We start from the raw sequence: 22701 nt of genomic DNA, 5'->3' as shown, positions 1-22701 counted from the left end.
AAAAGGATGATACTGTGGAATACACCAGAAATTTGCTTAGTTATAATTTTTTTTGTCAGTTGTGGGACTTGAACTCTGGGCCTGGGTATTATCTCTGAGCTCTTCAGCTCTAGGCTACCATAATATCCCTGGAGCCATAGCACCATTTCCAGTTTTCTGGTGGTTAACTGGAGATAAGGGTCTCAGACTTTTTAGTGTCTGGGCTGGCTTTGAACCATGATCCTCAGATCTCAGCCTCCTGAGTAGCTAGGATACAGGTTTGAGCCACCATGCCAAGCTCAGCTATAATTCTTGATTTAATCATATTCAATCTCCCATCATTTGGAGGAATACTATTAGAACTGGGGCTTCAGGAGAGTAAAGGCCACATTTATTCTAAGGACTGCTTAGTATGTGCTATATCTCTGGAGACCACAGTGCTCTGCACATATTGGGCCCAGAATAAATATATTTTGGACAATTAGTGAATCAACTGAAAAGCCAGAACTTTGAAATATAGACTGTATGTATCTTCTTTCAAAGTCCAGGGTAGCTTTTTAAAATTTTTTTGTTAGTTGTGGGGCCTGGGCACTGTCCTTGAGTGCTTCAGCCCAAGGCTATTGCTCTACCACTTTGAGTTACAATGCCACTTCTGGTTTTCTGGTGGTTAATTGAAGATAAGAGTGTCATGGACTTTAGTGTCTGGGCTGCCTTTAACCTCGAGCCTCAGATCTCAGCTTGCTGAGTAGCTAGGCTTATAGGTTTGAGCCATTGGTGACTAGCCAGGGTAGCTATTTATTATACATTGGGCTATGTACTGGTGATTTGTGCCTGTTATCCTACTCAGGAGGCTGAGACCTGATGATCATATATATATATTGTTAGTCTTGGGGCTTGAACTCAAGGCCTGAGCACAGCCCTTGGGCTTTCTCAAGGCTAGCACTTTACCACTTGAACCACAGCACCACTTCCAGCTTTTTCGCTGTATGTGGTACCGAGGAATTGAACCCAGGGCTTTGTGCATGTTAGGCAAGCACTGTGCTACTAGGTTGTGCTCTTGCCCCCCTGAGGTTTACAATTTGAGGCCAGCCTGGGTAGAAAAGTCCAGGAGGTGCGCGCGCGCTCTCTCTCTCTCTCTCTGTCTTGGGGCTTGAATTGTGGGCCTTGGTGCTGTCCCTGAGCTCTTCAGCTCCAGGCTACCATCCTACCCCTGGAGCCACAGCACCACTTCTGATTTTCTAGTGGTTAATTGGAGATAAGAGTCTCTCAGTCAGCCGGGAGTTTGGCCTAGTGGTTAAAGTGCTTGCCTAGCATGCATGAAGACCGGGTTCGATTCCTCCGTACCACATACATAGAAAAAAGCCAGAAGTGGTGCCGAGGCTCAAGTGGTAGAGCTCTAGCCTTGAGAAAGTCCAAGGACAGTGCTCAGGCCCTGAGCTCAAGCCCAGGACTGGCAAAAAAAAAAAAAAAAAAAAGAGTCTCTCAGTCTTTAGTCCTGGGCTGGCTTTGAACCAGGATCCTCAGATCTCAGCCTCCTTAGTAGCTAGGATTATAGGGGTAAGCTACGATGTCCAGCTGAGTTTTTAAGTTTTTTTATTAAAGAATTTATTAACATTGATTTTTACATCATATTTCAAATGACATGCTTAACAAATAAGTATTCAAGAAGGGAATCTCTATATACAATCACTGGCACTTAGATTTTAGAACATAATTAAAATTAGGTTGAGAGTTTGTCATAGGTACATATTAATCTATGTAATAAAACATGTCTATAGAGTCATGAATTTTTATGTCTATGTAGTTGTGTTTATATTTCCAATACCATGTCCATAGCATTGGATATGCAAATATTGAATCCCCGCTCTTGTACTGTTTGGATCTAATAGCCACATATTAAGGATACCATGAACCTTTTGTTCCTTTGGTCTTGACCTGTCTCACTCAACATGATTTGCTCTAGATTCATTCATTTCCCTGCGAATGCCATTGTTTTATCTTGTCTGTTGGCTATGTAGAATTCCATTGTGTATATATACCACATTTTCTGTATCCATTCATTTGCAGTAGGGCATCTGGATTGTTTCCATTGCCTGGCTATTGTGAATAGTGCAGGGATGAACATAGCTGAGCAGGTGTCCTTATCATGTTCTGGGCTATGATATTCAGGATGGATGCCCAGGAGTGGTATGGCGGGATCGTAGGGAAGGTCTATTTTCAGTTAAGAAACCTCCACACTGCTTTCCCGAGTGGCTGAACTTGCTAACAATCCCACCAGCAGGTTCCTCCATAACCCCGCCAGCATCTGTCATTGTCTGAGTTCAAAATCTTGGTCATTCTAATTTCAGCTCAGTTTTTTTTTAAAGTTTATCTTTAAACAAAAAATTAAAGAACCTCCAAAGATACATCTGTTACCACTCTTAAAGAATCAGTTTAGTTGAGGATCAAATCTAGTACTCAATGAATAGTCTAATAACAGATGGCCTTAAGTCAGGATTTAAAACCAAAACACAGCTGCTGAGGAAAATTAAAAAAGTGGAAATGAAGGTCTGGCTACTACTGGGCCAGGGTTACTCCAAACTCGGAGAGGAAAGGCTTCACAGGCCAATACTAGGAAACTTTGTACCCAGAGTTCAACCAGGTTTGGGGAATACGGACGAAATTCTCACTGAGTCCCAGACAGAATCCTGTATCAGCCACCAGCAAGACCCATCCAGACTAGTTTGTTTTAGTCTATACTGTAGGAAGCATAGGTGTGTAAGTTCTGCTTTAATTTTTGACTTTTTGCCTGGCTTCCCTTGCCTATGGTTTCTTAGAAGTCACTTCCTCTTTATGGATGAGAAAAGGACAAGAGTTTGGCTGCTGCATGGTGAAATCCAGTAGGTGACCCGGATACAGCATATTTACTTTAAATGGGATGCATGGGAAACTTTCAAAGAAACATTTGGACAAATTCCCAGGAGACAGAAGAGCTGAGGATATCAGAAATTTACTGGAGGAATTGATGCTTGCTCCTAGAAGAGAGGACTGAAGGGAGTGCACAGGCCAGGGAAGGAGCAGCATCTATGAAGGGATTGGGGCTCTCAATGGGAGATAATGCAAAGCAGTCACGACTATTACAGGCTAAGACTATGATAAGTAATCGCATACACAGCAGTGCCCTTGCACAACTGCAGCCTGAATTTCTAGGTCAGGCTGCCTTCTTTTCGAACACAAGAGTAGCATCTATTTTGACTCCATCAGAATTCTGACCTGTGAACTCATTCTTACAATTCATTCCAGTCCCAAAGCAAGTTCATTTAAAGCACTGCTCAGGTCAAAGAGAGATCACTTAAACACAGTGAACCATTTCACTAACACCAAAATTCCTTCAGTAACGGGAACGTGCTCACCCTTTCACAGCAGACCTGGGGTATATGGTAAACTGGGAATGTAAAGGTACGAGTGGTTTCTAACTTCCGCTTTTCTTTTCCGTCCTGACACTACAGAAGCATTGGCAAGCTGGTACCATGATGCAGGAGCCATGACTTAGAAGTATATGTGCTATGAGAGTTATATTTCAGTTTAGAACCCTAACCTAGCTGAAGAGTTTCACACTGATGGTCAGGAAGTTCTTCCCTCAGCCCTCAGGGGTTGACCTCAGGTCAACCTCACCTTCTCTTTAGTGGGCTCTATGCTCTCTGGCTATACCTTCTTTTGAAGTAATGGTTCAGTTTCCATCCTGAGTTCTAGAGAACTGTTCTCATTGTACCACTGGAATGGTGGGTAATCTGAGTTTTTGGCTGTTTCCTTTAAGACGAAAACACACCACTGCCTTCTACACAACATACTCCTCAGTGAATACAGTGTTCTTTCAATCCCAAGGAGACTGCAAAGGGATTGCAGCAGAGACTATCCAATCAAGAGGGCCCAGATAGAAAGTAGGGGAACTTTCACTTAATTCATAAGGCCTAGTGAAGGTATCTTTTTTTTTTTTCCAGTCATGGGTCTTGAACTCAGGACCTGAGCACTGACCTTGGACTTTTCTCAAGGCTAGTGCTCTATCACTTGAGCCACAGCACCACTTCCAGCCTTTTTCTATGTATGTGGTACCAGGGAATCGAACCCGGGTCTTCAGGCATGGTAGGCAAGTACTCTACCACTAGGCCAAACTCCCCTCCCCCAAAGTTATCTTTTAAGTTGCCTTTTTTTTTTAGCATCTCTAAAACCTTTTTCTTGTCGCAATTCCCTTTTCCTTTAAATGGCAGCAGGTTGAAAATATAACCTAGGTTAAATCAATAGATCTGTCAAACAAAGTTTAATGTTTGCCCTTTGTGTGTATTCCAGTATTGGGGCTTGAACTCAGGGCCTCGGTGCTGTCCCTTAGTTGCCAAAGCTAGCACTGAACTGCTTGAGCCACAGCTCCGCTTCTGGCTTTTGGGTGGTTAACTAAGCTGGCTAAGAACCAAGATCTTCATATTTCAGTTTCTTGAGTAGCTTACAGGCTGGAGACCCAGCACTCTTTATAAATGCCTGTTGTGACTCAATGACTGTTTTCTTCCAACCCTCGGGAAGAAAACTGACAATCAAGAAAAGGAGAGCAGAGGCCGAAGATAACCTTCATACACAAATCATACATACATTCAGGGCAATTCAAACGGTAGTTCTAATCTGACCAGTCCCTGTGGCACACAGGTTTCTTTAGGACTTACTAGTAGAGTTTCTTTATTCCTACTTAAACTAATCTGATGACCTCAAATGCTATCCTCACTAGCTTCATAGCTTCCTTGTATTCCTCTTTAGGAGTTTCTCGTTTTTTTTTTTTTTTTCTCTGTTTTTCTTCTTACAGCGACATGACAACCATAGCAACCCAGCCACTCAATCTGATTTAACCGCGGTGCTAGGAATGACGTCTGGGCAGGGGCTGAGTTGAACCGCATCGGGGAGAGGGGACGGGGAGACGAGAGAGCGGATGGGGAGGGTAAACACGTTAAGCCTTCTTCATCGTTTTGCTCGTGTCGTCCTTGTTCAAAGGTAGGGCCGTGCGCGCGGCGGGCGGCCCCGACGCAGGTCAGCCGGAGAACACTGGCAGCAGGCAGCCCTAGGTTCTCCGGCGCGCCGGCTCGGGGTCACCGCGGTGAGCACGTCCGAAAGAGCCGGTCCGTCAGGAAGGCCCAGAGTCCAACGTAAGCCGCCTAATTGGATCCTTAAAGGAAACGCTGCCTGCCGGTCCCCACCGCCTCGGCGGCCTGCCGGGAAGCGGGGCCAAGGGGCGCCCCGACCGGTGTCCTGTCAATACCCAGCGGCACCGGGTGCACACGCGGGAGAGCGGGCCTGGCGCACACAGTGAGGCGCGGCGCGCCGGGGGAGAAGCCCTGGCTCCACCGCCGCGGGGCTCCCCGGAGACGAGGCGTGCAGGGCACCGCTGCGCCTCCGCGGCTGGGCTCAGGGCTCCGCGCGGCCGCCTGGCGCGCGCGGGGCGGCAGCTGCGCTTGCGTCTCGGCGTCGACTATAAGTCCCCGGCCCCTGCTGCCCCAGGCGGGATACACCGGAGCCTCGGGTAGCTGAAAACCCTAGAGCGGGAGAAGCTTCCCAAAGCTCCGCAGCATCCACACTACCTCGGTCCACCACCACCGCGGCCACCATCTCCACCACCGCCCGGCCCCGCCCCGCCCACAAGCAACGTCTCCGCCCACCAGAGGCGCCCCGCCCACTTCACCTAGGCCCCACGTTACGTCCCGCCTCCGCCCTGCCCCCGGACAGGCAAGGCTCCGCCCCACGAGCGCCGGCTTTGCCCACACGGCCAAGGCCCAGCCAATCATAACACCGGATACGCCCCGCCCACCACTGGTTAACTCCGCCCCGCGAGGCAGGCCGCGGCCTCCTTGCCCATGCCCCACCTCGTTTCCCGCCCCTAGTCCCGCCCCTAATCCCGCCCCAGCCACTCCGCCTCTAGCCGCGAACTTAGTCAGCGGTTGGCGCCGCCGCGCGCCCATTGGCCGACGGAACGCGCCGCGTCACAATGGAGCCGGTGGGCGGCGGGGAGTCGGGCAACGCTGGGGCTTCCCGCTGAGCCGCCGTTGGTGGCCGCCGGGGAAGTGCCGGGCCTGTTCGGGGCGGGTGCAGAGCCGTGGCCGGCGCGGGGCCGGCGCGCCCCTGGCGCACGCTGTGCGCTACGCGAGGCGCGGGAGTTCCGCGAGTCCGGGGCAGGAGTCGCGCAGGTAGGTCGGTGCGTGACGCCCCGGCGCGCTGGGGAGGAGCCAAGCTAACCGTGCGGGTGGCGGAGGGCGACCGGGCTGGGGGCGGTGAGCAGGTGGGGCGGGGAGCAGGTGCCGTTACCTGTCCACGCCACACCTGCGCGCGTGACTGCGGGCCGGTGACCGGGCCGGAGCCGAGTGGCGGCTGGGCGACGGCCCCGGAGGATCCGTCCCGGCTGCCGGCGTCCTCGGGGCAGGAGGAGTGGGCGATGGCGCCGCGAGGCCCCCTGCGTCCCTTCCCCGCCGCGCCGCCGGCTTCTTCCCCAGGCTGGGGCCTCGCCCCCGGTGAGGGGCGCTCCCGGGAGGGCGTCCGGGGTTTGCTGGCTGTCGTTTGCCCCCAGCCCTAGCTGATGCCCGGTGGCAAACATTTGGTGGTCTTGGCTACCCGTTGTCCGCCTTTACTTTGGTGGTGGCGTGAGGGAGAGGCTCCGAGTTTTCCTTCTCGTGGGCTGTGGAGTCAGAAGGAAGAAAGCAGCTCCGCGTCGGCTCCCTCCTCTGCATCCTCAACGGACTTCCCAAAGTCCAGAGGGCCCTGCCAGTCAGGTGGCATCTGTGGGAGACGAGTGCTTGGGACTAGAGAGACTACTTGAGCACCCTTTACCCCCCTGGAAAAAGGACAAGCCTGAACTCAAAAACAAAATTCAACGTGTAGACTTCTTGACTCTAGTCACCTGGTCTAAAAACTTAAAAAAAAATTAAAGCTTCACTGTAAAAAGGTATCCAGGTGACAGTCATAAATATTTGGGTATTTAAACAATTGGTTTCGTGTATTTTAAGGAGAAATCGGGGGCTGGGGTATAACTCGGTGATCCTGTACAGACTCAGCACCAAATACACAGTTACTATTAGTAACAATTATATAACAAAATGGTACATACATACACTAGATTTGTGTGTTCTAAATCTAAGCGTAGAGTCAAGTGTGGAAAAAAAATTCAAATTGTGCTTGTGTGAGCGATTTCAGCACCTTTATGTACACAGGTTATATATCCTGAGAAACAAAAATGCCCTAAAGCTGTGGGTGCCAAGGTGACTTTCCTTTGCCCCAAGCCTTGGGTCGGAAGCCATACTCATGAAGACAATATGAAAGGATAGCTAATCTCCCAGGTCATTAGGCTCAAAGACCTTAAACCCTAACATGTCTGGTGCCTGTCTGAGCTATGGAGTGCTCTTGGTTCAGGGGTGACATGAGCCAAGTTGACAATGTGTTATTGAGTCATGGCATCTTCTTGTGCCTAGCTTCCAAAAAAGAAAATTATTAGTCTACATGTGACAAGTTTGCTGTTCTTTAAAACAGCTGGTGTGTGTGTGTGTATGTATGTGTATGTGTATGTGTATGTGTATGTTTATGTGTATATGTATCATGGGCTTGAACTCGGCCTGGGTGTTGTCCCTGAGCTCTTCAGTTTAAGGCTACTGCCCTACCCTTGAGCCAAGCCCCACTTCCCTGTTTTCTAGAGATTAATTGGAGATAAGAATCGCATGAACTTGAGTGCCTGGGCTGGCTTTGAACCTTGATCCTCAGATCTCAGCCTCCTGGGTAGCTAGGATTACAGGCATGAGACACCATTCCAGCTAACAGCTGCTCTTTTTACTTAACTTGAAGGTTTAGAAGCCTATGAAACACCCAATGTGAACATGTTTATATTTTGAGAGATTTCTTTTGAACCTTTTTCCAGTCCTATAAGCATCCCTCATGGCTGCATTAATGTTCAGTCAGAATCCTCAGAATGAAATCACTAACATTAATTAAAAGGGCCCTAAGCCAAAAAAAAAAAAACTGAAATGGATATCATATAAAGTTATTTTGGGCTAATCGCTGTAGGTATTTGCCTACAGTGACCTGGGCTTTGTCATTTTGGTTTGTTTTCCAGAGGTAAAGGGAGAAAATATTTTAAGACTTTGTGAAGTTAGTTTTTTTTTTCATTTGTTTTTTATTTGCAGGACTGAAGACTGAACTCAGAGCCCGCTATTTGATAGGCCAGTATTCTTCCTCTGAGCTAAATCCTCAGTTTTAACTTGAAAACAATTCTTAAAATTTCTTGTCTTTAAAAAAACAATATCTGACTGTTCTTACATTCAGTTGTTTTTATTATCCATAAAAACCCAATGTCTGATTTTCATTTAGTGTCTCTCACTCAAGTTGATTATCCAATCTTGTTCCTCTTTCTCAGCATCCTCCACACTCCCCTGATGTTATGAGAAATGGCTGTGTTTTCATTCAGGCATGTTATTGCACACTTTGTGGAATGACTTTCACAGCTGCTGTGTAAGGCATCTCCCACCTCGTTTCCAACTCCCTAAGTATAGTATGTGCCAGGAAACAACTTAGGTCTGTGACCACCCAAAAGAAAGATGGACACCCAGTTATGATGTAGCATTTATTTAGCCAATTGTAAAGTACTTGTTAATTTGCATCTTGTCTGTTTACAGATTTCTGCCTTTTACTGCTATTGCTTACTCTGATTTTTATTTTCCCATCTATATTTTCTAAATTCGCCTTTATTATATGACTTGATTTCTTTTGGTTGTACAATATAATGTCCTTTGCAGACAGACATAATAGCCTGTTTTTCTTTTTTTTTCCCCCTCTGGATCATTAAATTCGATCTTAAAATTAGGCCTAACTTCTATCACTGAATCTCTCTTCTAAATTCTTTATTTTTTCTCTTTGTTTGGTCATAGGGCTTGAACTCTGGGCCTGAGCACTGTCTCTGAGCTCTTTAACTCAAAGCTATCGTACCATCACTTGAACCATAGCGCCGCTTCCAGTTTTTCTGGTGGTTTTTGGAGGTAAAGAGTCTTATGGGGGCTTTCATGCCCCGGCTGGTTTTGAAACTCAATCCTCAGATCTCAGCCTCCTGAGTAGCTAGGAGTACAGATGTGAGCCACTGAACTGGCTCTTCTAAATTCTTACTGCTGCTGTTTGTTTAGAAATTGAAGAAAGGATTATAATTAGCTCTCTGTTCTAGGACTTCCTTTCATTTAGGATTCTACTCAATTCCAACACAATTTAATATGTATTCCTTCCCACTATTGTAAACCAGTAAAAGAAATAAATAAAAATGAGTTGGCAGGGCTTCAACCTTGGCTTTTCTTTTTTTGCCTCTTTGACCTTTCTGCTGTCTTTGATATGGGTCACATGATTCCCCTATTCCTTTTCCAAGCTGTGTATTTGAACTTCATCTTCTGCTTCTTTGAGTTCCTGGCACACTGTAATTATTTCTTCTTGTCTGTTTCCTCCCTACACTATTTCCACAACCCCTTTGAGGCCCACCCTTCAACTAAAAGCATCTTTCACAGAAGGTTCCAGTAACTGGTTGTATTTTTTTTTTTTCCTGTTTCCAGCTTCCTGCAGGTGGCTGAGATTTTCCTCTGCTCCTTGATGGAGACTGAATGCTTTACTGTTCAGTAGTCTATTTCTTTGGATTCTTTCTTCAGGTGTGTAGTGTTGAGAGCATTTTCAAGCCTTATTTTCTCTTGTCAGATCCCTTCCCCCCCCCCAAATCCTTTCAGATCACAAGTAAATTCTTCAGGCTTTTATGTAAGAACACTAATTTTACATACTGATGAGCTTGCCTTTGAACTCTGTCATCACTTTGGCTAAACTCCTGGATTAGTTAAGATTAGCTACCAGTTAACCAGGCACAGTGACTCATACCTTTAATCCAGCTACTTGCAAAGCAGATATCAGGAAGATCAAGGTTCAAGGCCAGCTTTGAGCTAAGAGTCCAGGAGACTCTCTCCACCCTATCTCAACTATGAAGAAGCTGCAGATGGTAGCATACTCCTATCATTCCAGCTATGTAGAAATGGAATCATGGGCATAAATATGAGATCCTGCTTGAAAAACAATTCAAGATTAAAAAAAAAAAGTCCAGGAGCATCACTGAAGTGATAGAACAACAGAGACTGCAGAAAATGAAGGCTTAATCAATACAGTGTTTAGTTTCTCTCACATTGAAGAAACAAAGGTAAGAATCAATCTAGAGAAGGTTGACAGTTCATTCTGCAGACTGTTTCCACCCACTGGATCTACCATGTAACAGATGAGGCCTCCACCTATTTAGTGCTTGATCACTTACTGGAATAGAATCTGGAAAATAATTGCCCTGGGCCCATTTAGTCCCATTCTTGTCTAAAAAGTACAAGGAGGTTTGTGTGGTTAGGAAATAAAGGAAGGGAATGAATTTAGAGTCATTCGAACATCACAATTATTCTAGACCTCTTTTTCCTGACTAGTATTATCTATCATAAAGGATTCTTAGGATACAAGAACTACAAGTTAAAACAGGTACCCAAGTATTTGATGTGAAACAACGCTCAGTAAATTTCTTTATATTCTTCCTCATTTTCATAAATTCTCTGCTGTCATGTTGGCATTTAGATTATTATATTTGGGCATTTGCCCCAGTTGGTAGAACTAGACTTCCAGGTTGTACCTTGTCATTGGAGGAGACAGGATTCAACATATCCTCATGCAGTGTCAGCCAGCCATTCTTTCTTTCTTTTTTTCTTTCTTTCTTTCTCTCTCTCTCTCTTTCTTCTTTCTTTCTCTCTCTCTCTTTCTTCTTTCTTTCTCTCTCTCTTTCTTTCTTTCTTTCTTTCTTTCTTTCTTTCTTTCTTTCTTTCTTTCTTTCTTTCTTTCTTTTTCTTTCATCATGGACTCTGGGCCTGGGTATTGTTTCTGAGATCTTCAGCTCAAGGCTACCACCATACCCCTTGAGTCACAGCGCCGTTTCTGGTTTTCTAGTGGTTAATTGGAGATAAGAGTCTCATTGTCTTTAGTGGCTGGGCTGGCTTTGAACCATGATAGGTGAACACTCTACTACTAGGCTACGCTCCTGGCTGAATCTGTTCTTAAAAATGTTTTAAAATTGATCATCTTTAGGCATATCCAAATACATGTTTTTAATTTGTTAATAAAAGATTTTAGTATTTTCTCCAAACCAGTTTATAACACAACAGCAAAATCATCCCTGGACATATGCATTGAAGCAAGCCTTCATCTTGCTCAGCTTGATTTGAAAAATTTTTGGTGATCTTTCTCAGAAGCTCAGCATTACCACCATTGAGCCTATTTCTCAGTGCCTTTTAGCAGCTATTAGGTACCTTCTGTGTGCCAGACACACTGCCACATGCTCAGGATGCAGTGGTGACTGTCCCTACCTACATGGAGGTGGCACCTTATTTAAAGAGACAGGTAAATCAGTCACTACAAGTGAATGAACCTTGCCACTGAGATAGAGGAGCTGTGAAAGCAAGTATAGATGTATTGTCAATGGGGTGAGAAGTGACTTTTCTACTTGATGGAGGAGTGTGGTTAAAAATGAGCTCAGACATGAGCTGAGCCAGCCCACAGTAACTGTAGGAACCTGTACTTCCAAGGAGGCATTTCGTGTTTACAGCCATTTTTAAAGTAAATGTACATAACACAGAGTGTTAGTGTGGAAGGGACTATAGAATTCAACGTTAAATCCTTTTTACAATTTATACTATTCTGGCAGACTTTAGGATCCTTTTCATGATATACCAAGCAGATGCATCTGAGCAAGGGAGCTATAGAGGTATTTTCAGAAATGGTTGAGGAGTTACCTGTATTATCCTTAGTAAGTGGAATGTGAAGCCATGTAACCAAGGGGAGAATGACTTTTAAAAAGGCTGTCTTCTAGCTGGTCACTGGTGACTCACATCTGTAATCACAGCTACTCAGAAGGCTGAGATCTGAGGATCATGGTTGGAAGCCTGTCCACGCAGAAAAGTTCACAAGATGCTTCCAATTACCAAAGTAATAAAAATGATCTCCAGTTAACCACCACAAAGTCAGAAGTGAAGGTGTGGCCCAAGTGGTAGAGTGCTAGCCTTGAGCAAAAAAAGCTAAGCTAAGGCACAGTGCCCAGATCCTGAATACAGTGCACATTGCATAGTGCACAGGCCCTGAGTCCAGCCCCTCCCCCCCAAAAAAAAGGAAAATAAAAAAGGCTGCTTGCAAATGAACCAAATAGTCCATAGAAAAGAAGCACGGGCAGAGTCTGTGTGTTCCACAGAGCTGGCTGGATCATCATGCCTAGCATGGCTTTTCTCAGGCCAGTGGGCAGCCCCTGTGGCTGTTAAGCTTGCACAGGCAGGTCCCTAGCTTCCCAGGGGAATACCATTGGTAGAAATGCCACGTCTCCTTTCCCTATCCAGCTTAGCTAAAGTGGAGAATGGATGGGAGAATGCTGTCTCTCTAATCCCTAAGACAGCCTTGGAGGACGCCCTTTCTCCATTCTTTGCAGGCCACTGGAGTATGGTCTGACTTGCTTGCGAGTGAGGAGCAGGGAGAGTCAGTCCCACATTGCAAGTCATATCTTGCTCAGACTGAATTACTTTTAAGATGAATTCTGTTTCTATAAGGATTTTAAAAGTTAGCCAGGTGTGGTGGCTCATACCTGTAATCCTAGCTACTCAGGAGGAGATCTAAGGATCTTGGTTCAAAGCCAGCCTGGGCACTAAAGAGCATGAGACTCATCTCTAATTAACCACTAGAAAACTGGAAGTGGAGCTGTGGCTGAAGGGGTAGGGCGGTAGCCTTGAGCTGAAGAGCTCAAGGAGAGTACTCAGGCCCAGAGGTAGGGCAGTAAGTAGCCTTGGGCTGAAGAACTAAGAAACAGTACCCAGAACCAAAAAAATAAAAAAAATAAAAAAAAATAAAAGGTCATCTCTCTAAGGCAAAAAAACAAAAACAAAAAACCCAAAGAAAATGCACACCGAATGAGTTTGTTTCTGGCCTCAACTTAATGTTGAAATAGGCAGTCCTCAGCTGAGCTATGACTTGTCTTCCAAAAGTACTCATGAGTCATCATGCAGTTTCTCAAGAGATGGGGTTGATGGTCAGGTTTGCAGGCTATATCCTAAGGGAATTTGTGATGTGCCAGTGCTGCCCTAAGGCATTAGAAATCTTTCACCTTTTCCCTACAAGGAATACCTGAACTTTTTCTTTCTGCATCTGTCCTGGTATTTGGAATTCTTCCCTCAGATGTCATCGTGTTTGACCTGGCTGAGCTTGGAGGTGCATTTTAACTCTTTAATAAGCATCTAGCTTCTCCAGAACCAGCTCAGGAGCATCAAAAAGGTTTTGTATCAGAAGATGTTAACAGTGTTGAGGGCTCCGGGGAGGTGATTGACTCCTGGGATTATTAGAGTTCTCACCAATAGGTCACAGAAACCATATGCCAAATCATGACTTGGCTTACCCCTCCAACTGTGTGAAGGAAGATACCATGAGAAGTCACTGTCCACGAGGAAAGGACAGACACCAAACCATTCCAGTGCCCAGGCTCTAGAACTGTGAACATTTGTTATTAAACTACCAGTTGGTGATATTTTACTGAAATATCCTGAACAGACCACAATATACACTTTTTTTTTGTTGTTGTTGTTGTTGCTATTTGTTCCAGTTTTGGGGCCGGGCATTGTTCCTTGAGTTTTTTTTTTTTTTGCTCAAGGATCAATCTTTACTTCCTGTTTTTTGGTGGTTAATTGGGGAGATAAAAGTCTCATGGACTTTTCTGCCTGTGTTGACTTGTAACCTTGATCCTCAGATCTTTGCCTCCTGAATAGCTAGGATTATAGGCATGAGCCACAGGTGTCTGGCTTCTTTTTATTTATGTACGTTAACCACACTCCTCCAAGTAGAGGTAGTGGGGTGGCTTTTCCTATTTCCTGACCAATAGTAGAACATAAATTCCTAGTATTCCAATCTAGAAAATAATCAGCAAGAAGTCAGACTGATAGCAACAAGCAAATAAATAGCCATCTTGAAGTAGGAAATTTTTCTTCCTTACAACTAAAGCTTTGGCATCTCATGGTTTTAAAGAAGAGAGGTGAATATTGTAGTTGGCAGAGGGCTGGAGATGGGACAAACTTTGTTTCTGCGGAGCAGTGTCTCCTTTAGATGGGAAACAAGTCACCTCTACCCAGTAATGTCTCGGGGGACATTTTATATAGCAACTTGGAAGATAAACTTGTCACTGCCAGAGAAATATTTGCTGTAGCACCTTATCTTTCCAGCCACATTTCCTTAATGGATGCCTTCATTCTTATTACTACAGAATAATCCAAAATGTTTAGTAGTCATCCATCTGCATTGTGAAATTAGCATATAGTGTCCCAAAATAGATAGTTCAAGGTATCAGTTTACATGGTATTTTACTATATTTTGTAGTAAGATACATCTAGCTTTACTTGCAGAAGCCCAGTACGTCTACCTCCTGTAAACAAACACTAATTTTTACTGAATTTTTAAGGCTACTTTGAGTTTCTAAGAGACAAAGGAAAACCTAACCTTGTCGAGTGTGCTGCCTGTTAATTCACTGTTTACTTGATAGAAGAAACTCTAGTCCTCAGCGAAAGGCCTTTCCCTGCCCTTCCCTCCTTTTGTTGGAATTTCTAGCCTTTTTCATCTGTGTACTTGGTTACTATGGCAATAGGTACCATAGAAATAGAGAACAAAGCATATGTAATAAGCATCTCCAACAAGGTTCCTAATGCTAAGTAAGGATCAGGTACTTGTTAATGGTATAACTGTATCAGTCTGAGTAGGAGGAACATGGAGTTAGGGACAGATTTGGTTCCTGCTATTCCCAGATTTGGTTCCCACCCTTTACTGATCCTGAGTCATGAAGGTTAAAGAAAGACTAGTGGGGGCCTGTAAAGTGGATGTAGTACCATAGTAACAGTCAGTGCCCTGCAAAGGACAAATTCTTCTGCTAACACAATGATTACATGGGAGGGGCCATTGGGAACATTTTCCTCCTTACCAGTTACTAGTCCCCTTGCTTCATTTCCTTCTTTTGGGGGGGGGTGTTGATGGTCTTGGGGCTTGAACTTGGGGCTTGGGTGTTGTCCTTATGCTCAAGGCTAAAATTCTACCACTTGAGCCACAGCTTTACTTCTGGCTTTTTTGGTGCTTAATATTCAAATTTCAGCCTCCTGAGTTGCTAGGATTAGAGGTATGAGTCACAAGCACCTGACTCTCCATTTTAATTTTTTAATAAAGAGGATATACTGGCTTAGGATTTCTTCTCTTTGAGGGGATTTAGCTTGTAGATTTCCTTTTAATTTAATAAAACAATCCTGACCACTAACAGCTTACAATATTTGTTCATAGATAAAGATTTTTTAAAAAGTAAGTTGTCAGATCATAAATGTTTAGTGTGTGTGTGTGTGTGTGTGTGTGTGTGTGTGTGTGTGTGTGTATGTGTATGTATGTATGTGTATGTATGTATGTTTTATTGTTGTGGGACTTAAAACTCTGGGCCTGGCCACTGTCTCTGAGCTCTTCAGCACAAGGCTACCACCCTACCCCTGGAGTCATAGCCCTACTTCTGGTTTTCTAGTGGTTAACTGGAGATAAGAGTCTCACAGACTTTAGTGCCTGGGCTGGCTTTGAACTGAGATCTCAGCCTCCTGAGTAGCTAGGATTATAGGCATGTGCCACCACGCCTGGCTTATTTTGTGTTTTTTTGAATTACAATGAAATATTGTAAAATGAATGGTACTGTGAAAATTAATGGTTCTTCTAAGACCCATCAGCTGACACATTGTGCATGCATGGCCATTGCTTGACATAGTGGGTCTCATGTGCCACATTCTTAGGTGGCTCTGAACTACCCAAAGATGAAAGAAAACACTCCAGTTTTTCAGTTCTATCTTCTAGACTATTTTTTTTTTTACCATTTTGTATTTCATATTTTTGGATATAGTGGAAGACACTATTCAAAATTTTGTAGCAGTATTGTAGACTATAAAGTCCCAGTTTATAAATCAAATTCTTGGAGTTAAAGTGATTGATTGTCATGCCTATTGCATTACGACATGAGAGCCCAAACTTCCTTCCGGCTCTAAAATTCTTGTAGCCCCTCTTTTACCCCCAAGACAGACTTTCCTTTCTCACAGCTTGAAGAAAGACAAAGAGCATTGGACTGGGAGTTGGATGTCCATGCGGACTCCTGTCACTGTCAGTCTGGGGGTGTAGCTCCCCAGGAATAGCCCAGGAGCACTGGGAAATTGTGAAGCAGAAGATTTAGTTAGGAACTTAACACTGGTAAATGGATGGAAGATAAGATGGAGGGTATGTTAAAGGAAGGACTGATGAGGCAGTGAAACAGCACCAAGGAGACACATAGAAAAGAAATTTGAGAAAGAAGTCACAGGATTAAATGCTTCACTTTTTTTAGCAGGATCATAGGGTAATTGCTCAAGTCAAACTACACTTGTTGAAGTTTTAACAGTATCTTCTAATTTTTAACCATTTTTCAGAAAGGGAATGTAGTAAATTCTCTACTAAATTGTCAAGTCTCAGGTTACCAGTGAGTATATTTTATCACTGCTTAAATATTTTAGCTTTGCTGGGTGCAAGTGGCTCACACTTATAAATAATCCTAGTTACTCAGGAGGCTGAGATATAAGGATTGCCGTTCAAAGCCATCCTAGGCAGGAAAGTCCATAAGACTTTTATTTCCAGTTAACCACCAAAAAGCCAAAAGTGGAGCAGTGGCCCATTTGGTAGAGTGCTAACTCTGAGCTAAAAAAAACTCAGAGACAGCACCCAGGACCTAAGTTCAAGGCCCAGGATTGACATACCTGTGTGTGCATGCACATAGGTGTGTATGTGCGCGCTCGCATGCATGCACGCACACACCCACACCTGCACCCACAAGTATAGCTTTAGTGCTGGGAGTATAGCCTAATGGCAGAGTGTTTGCCTAGCATGCATGAAGCCCTGGGTTTGATTCCTTGGTACCACATACATAAAAAAAAGCCAGGAATGGTGCTGTGGTTCAAGTATTAGAACACCAGCTTTAAGAAAGCTCAGGGATAGTGCCTAGGCCCTAAGTTTAAGCCCCAGGACTGCCCCCCCCCCAAAAAAAGGTCATAGCTTAAAAATGTGTATGCCTGGGGCTAGGAGTTTGGCCTAGTGGTAGAGTGCTTGCCTAGTATGTACCAAGGCCCCAGTTCTATTCAGGGGTATCATATACATAGAAAAAGCCAGAAATGGTGCTGTGGCTCAAGTGGGAGAGTACTAGCCTTGAGAAAGCTCAAGGACAGTGCTCAGTCCCAGTTCAAGCCACAGGACCTGTAAAACAGAACAAATGTGTATGCCTTTTTTTTTTTTGGCTGGATGTGGGAAGTGATTTGGGAGAACAGCAGGGGTTTTGTGGGAAGAATAGAATCCTTTTGCACAGGTGCCAGCTGTGCTGAAACCAGGTCCCTGCATGCAGCGCATCTCATTGTCCTCCAGTAGGCCAGAGCACTGTGGGCTTGCAGGGTAGTTTTCACAGTCTGGGGAAAGCAGAGGTTGCATTTGTGAGGGGTTTCATCTTTCCTGGACTGCCTTTCCCTGAAAGCTCCTGAGCTGATTCAGTAGTTTCCATTGCCTTTGATACGATCATCCAGCGAAGGTAGAAAGTAGGCCAGTAGAAGTAGTTCTGTTTCATCAATGAAGAAGCTGGCCTCCTGAGAGGTTGTGTAACCTGGCTCAAGTTAAGGCAGGTGATGGTAGGCAGGATAAGAGTTCAGTCTCAGTCTCTCAAGGTGTCTAGTAACCTGCATGGCTGAAGTTATATACTTTCACATGCTCATTTGAACAGAAAAGATTGACAACACTAAGAATTGAATTTTATTGATAGTTTTTTTTTATAAAGAAGCCATTCTCTTGATATTAACAAGTCTATCATTTAAATTTGTGGTATACATTTTTGTCATGTGATGTATGGGTTTTATCTTTGAAAGGGGTTAAAATTCTAGGAGCATTAAAAACTGGAACATAAACCCAGAGCCATTCTTCTGAACCAGAAATGCAGAATTGGACAAATTCCTTCTGACTCTGAACGTGCATGTCTTGCTTTTGTGACCTGGCTGTTTCATGATTTTTTGAATCTGTTCACACTTTGAGGTGAGGGCCTAGGGAGGAGTGTGTCATCTGCCAGGACACATTTTGAACCTCTGGTGTGATTGTCACAGTGGTCCAGTCCCTGCTTACTCTGCAGCTCCTATAGGCTTCAGGGTTATGGGTTGATTCCTCTGCCTGCCCATCCTTATCTGAACACTGAACCTCTAGAAGAATCAAGTAACATTTGTTGAGCTCTGGTCTCGGCCACCAGACCATAAGCCCCATGAGATAGGGATGACAACGTCTGGCAGAGTCATTGGCTTTGTTGTAGGTTCTAAGTCACTCACCATGGAGCGGCCACTTTTTACTGTTTGAATGACTGTTTACATGAGATCATATTTAGTCCGTTAGCCATCCAGCTGAGTTACTTTTATTTCCTTACTCAAAGATCTCTCTAAAGCTTGTTCACCTCAATGCTAACTTTACTCTTTTTGGTTTAATAGTTTTGCAAGCTTAGTTAAGTCACAGAACTGCCTCACAGTGGGCTTGTTTTTTTTTTTTTGTCTTCTGGACCTAGAAGGGCTATTAGGGAAACTTCTACCTTATTTATCTTTTGATGATTTATAATTTGTTAATTCAGTTAACTAGGCTTACATTGATTTTTCCTTGTTATTTTGAGTCACATTAATGCTGAAAAATTAAGCCTACTAGTTGTATATCTAACAGGCAAATTTGTAGAAGTTGTAACTGTCCCAGGAATAGAGCGGAAAAGCCTCTGAAATTCAGCACTAATCAGCAAATGGACAAGTTAAAAATACATATATACATAAGTATTATATATATCTCACATATATATATGGTTCTTTATATTCCACAGGCAAGACATATAGGGTATTACCTCAGAATACCTTTATGATAATTGATCTTCATGGGCACCTGTTATCCTAGGTACTCAGGATGCTGAGATCTAAAAATCATGATTTGAAGCTAGTGGAGGCAGGGAAGTCAGTGAGACTCTTATCTCCAATTACCACCAAAAGGCTGGAAGTAGAGGTGTGGCTCCAGTGATAAAGTGCTAGCCTTTAATGAATATGCTAAGGGACAACACTCAGGCCCTGAGTTTAAGCCCTAGGACCAGCACAAAAAAAGGAAAGAAACGAAAAATGTTCTTTCTTTAAAAAGACTTTTCTTCCTTAGATTTTATTTTGGTGCCTTATTGTCTGTACATTAAGAGTTTTGAAATGTTCTCAGTGTATTTCTGAGATTTGGACCTAATAATCTTATTTGGTCCACTCTGCAGATGTTGTTTTTATGGACCACTGCTAAATTATATGAACAAAACTGAAAAAAGAACAAACCCTATTTCCTCTGTAGGCCTAAGATATCGAGGGTTTCATAAAATTTAAGCCTTGTGGGCTGGGAGTTTGGCCTAGTGGTAGAGTGCTTGCCTAGCATGCACGAAGACCCAGGTTCTATTAGTTGGTACCACATACACAGAAAAAAGCCAGAAGTGGTGTTGAGGCTCAAGTAGTAGATAGAGCTCTAGCCTTGAGAAAGTCCAAGGACAGACAGTGCTCAGGCCTTGAGCTCAAGCCCAGGACTGGCAAAAACAAACAGACTTAAGCCTTGTCAAGCTTTTTGTAATTTGTATTTACTTGTAACAAAACTTGGAATGATATTAATAATATCCCAGAAAGTGGTTTTTTTTTTGGGGGGGGGTTGGTTTTTTGTTTTCTTTCTTTCTTTTCTGTTTTTTTTTTTTTTTTTTTTTGTGGATTATGGGGCTTGAACTCAGCTCGGGTGCTATCCCTGAGGTCTTCAGCTCAAGGCTACCATCCTACCCTTGAGCCAAGCCCTACTTCCTATTTTCTAGGGGTTAGTTGGAGAAAAGAGTCTCAGGTCCTTTTGTGCCTAGGCTGGCTTCGAACCTTGATCCTCAGATGTCAGCCTTCTGAGTAGTTAGGATTACGGGCATGAGTCACTGAGCCTGCAGAAAGTGTGTCTTTAATGGATTACAGGTCTTTCAGAAGATCAGTAATGAAGCTGGAAGTAAGGTTTTGTAGAATAGCTAATTTTCTTGATAAATTGCGTCGGTCCCCTTTTCAGCTAGAGCCAGAAGAGATCTTAGTTTTCCTGTAATTTAGTGTTTGGTGTAATGTGATAGATGTTTGCACTTGTTGTTCATGATTGTGCTTTAGTGAAGCAGTACACGACGTTGAGAAGTTAGAGTCTCTGAGAGAATGTCCTGGGAGAATGTAAACTCAGAATTATAACCATTTTTTTGGGGGGGGGGGTAGTCCTGGGCTTGAGCTCTGTCCACTGTCCTTGGACTTTCTCAAGGCTAGAGCTCTACCACTTGAGTCTCAGCACCACTTCCTGGTTTTTTCTATGTACGTGGTACTGAGGAATCGAACCCCGGTCTTAGCGTGCTAGGCAAGCACTCTACCACTAGGCCAAACTCCCTGAACACTTCTGCTCAAGGCTAATGCTCGACCACTTGAGCCACAGTGCCACTTCTGGTTTTCTGGTATTTAATTGGAGGTAAGAGTCTCATGAACATTCATGCCTGGGTCTGATCCTCAGATCTCAGCCTCCTGAGTAAGTAGGATGACAGGCATGAGCCACCAGCACCTGGCTTATTTTATAAATGCTTTTTCTGTAATTATGAAGCCTTTATTTCTTATTCTACAAATGGTTCCCATAGACCCATGATGAGTTTAGAGAGCTGTTGTTCTTGGAACAAAATCAAGAAGTCATTATTTGTGATTTATCATAACCAATAAGAACCAAGGAACCCATTTCCTACAGGAAAATGCACTTTCACACAGGGAAATGCATTTATCAGGTTGCAGTCTGTTTGCAAAGCCAATGATGCAAATAGGGAGAAATGAATCAACTCATTGCTCAGGAAGCTCCTTACAGCTGCATGACAGCTGTGTGCCCTTTAAACTTATTTTCACTCTAGCTGATTTGAGTCATTGCTGAAGAAAGAAGTGCTGGGAAGTGAACTGTCCTCTGTACAGATGACAAGAGCCTTTCTAAATACCTTGCTGAGGTATTGATGTGTTTGAAGTTACTAGCTTGTGAATTAAATTGGTTCTAATACAATGGCTTAAGTCATTCTCTAGTGACTAAATTTCTATTCTGACTTCATTACACAGCATTGGTTTTTGTTTTGTGCTGGTCCTGGAGCTTGAACACAGGGTCTTAGCACTGTCCCTTGACATTTTCACTCAAGGCTAGCCCTATACCCCTGAACCACAGCTCCACTTCTAGCTTTTGGTGGGTAATTGGTGTTAAGAGGCTCATGGCCTGGCTTTGAACATGATTTTCAGATATGAGCCTCCTGAGTAGCTAGGATTGCAGGTGTAAGCCACCAGCAACCAATTACAGTATCTTTTTTTTCCTAACATACACTTAGACATCAAGTTGGAAAATTGTAGCATAGGTTACTTAAAATACATCATGTTTATCTGAGTTTGAAGTTTTCATTCTTAATATGAATTTGGGTATGATCAGTTTCTTTTTGGATTTAATTATATAGTCATCGATACATGTTTTTTTTTCTGGTCAAATCCAGTTGACTTGAAAAATGTCATACTAAGTAATGGATGCAAGTGGTCACTCTAATTATCTTCTCAAGTCAGGCCATAAGGAAATTGCTAGGTTTCACATATCTTGTCTGTGTTAGAATACAGACACAGACCATTTTGTTTAACCATGAAAAATAAAGATTGAAGCACTGGAAGTGATAGATGCCAAGATCCAGTAACATGGGGTGGGCATACTAAAAGGAAGCCTGGGCTGAGGCAGGTGCTAAGAGCAGGAACAGTGATTAGGGAAAGCAGAAATCACGGTTGGGTGGTAGGAGAAGAATAAGTACACCTCCTTCCTACACGTTAGACCGGAAACCATCTGGAGAAGCCAGAGCCTTGGGCCATGTGTGCTGAGGTTTCCCATAGTATGTATTAGCTCTTTTCCCAATGACCTTCAGTACCAGCCATGGCTCTACCACAAAGAAAGTATTTCTTTCTTTTTTTAAAATAGAAATCAGGACCAGAAGTTTGGCCTAGTGGTAGAGTGCTTGTCTAGCATGCACGAAGACCCAGCTTCGATTCCTCGGTACCGCATACGTAGAAAAAAAAAAGCTGAAAGTGGTGCTGAGGCTCAGGTAGTAGAGTTTTAGCCTTGAGAAAGTCCAAGGAGAGTGCTCAGGCCCTGAGCTCAAGCCCAGGACTGGCAAAATTAATAATAATAATAATAAAATAGAAATCATTGTTCAAATGAGTATAGGCCACGGAAATTGAAAAAATGTCATTAAAGGTAAGTTCTGAAGGAGGACTCACTGTAGGACTGGGATTTATTTGCTTATATCTTTACCAGGCCACCACTCTGTGGACATAATGGTGAGTGGACCTCAGAGAATCCTCCACACAGAAGATGTAAGGCTCTTGGAGCATAGCATCTAGTGGGTGGAAATAGACAATAGAATAAATAACTATAGAGTACTTTCAATAGAGGTAAATTCTGTGCAGAAAAACATGCAACAAAACCATACTGAAGCAGTTATTCAGAATCCCATTCCTCAAGGACACATTTTCAAACTCTTAT

At 43.7% G+C, this 22701-nt stretch overlaps 1 protein-coding gene across 3 annotated transcripts in view; it reads left to right on the top strand.

The window, feature by feature from the left end:
• The first annotated feature begins 5065 nt into the window (after positions 1 to 5065).
• Lrrc8b (leucine rich repeat containing 8 VRAC subunit B) overlaps positions 5066 to 22701 on the top strand; it is a 54720-nt gene continuing 37084 nt past the window's right edge. For 2 of the 3 annotated variants that reach the window (XM_090334130.1, XM_090334131.1), the window contains exon 1: positions 5989 to 6179. The gene's annotated coding sequence lies outside the window, so the exon portion shown is untranslated. Of the gene's footprint in view, positions 5145 to 5988; positions 6180 to 22701 lie in introns of those variants that run through there. The other variant, XM_090334132.1, reaches the window with a different exon arrangement.

This window comes from Megascapheus bottae, chromosome 6, assembly GCF_031878675.1.
Source record: "Megascapheus bottae isolate mThoBot1 chromosome 6, mThoBot2.hap1, whole genome shotgun sequence".
NCBI lineage: Eukaryota > Metazoa > Chordata > Mammalia > Rodentia > Geomyidae > Megascapheus > Megascapheus bottae.
This window is presented reverse-complemented; position numbering and strand designations above follow the sequence as displayed.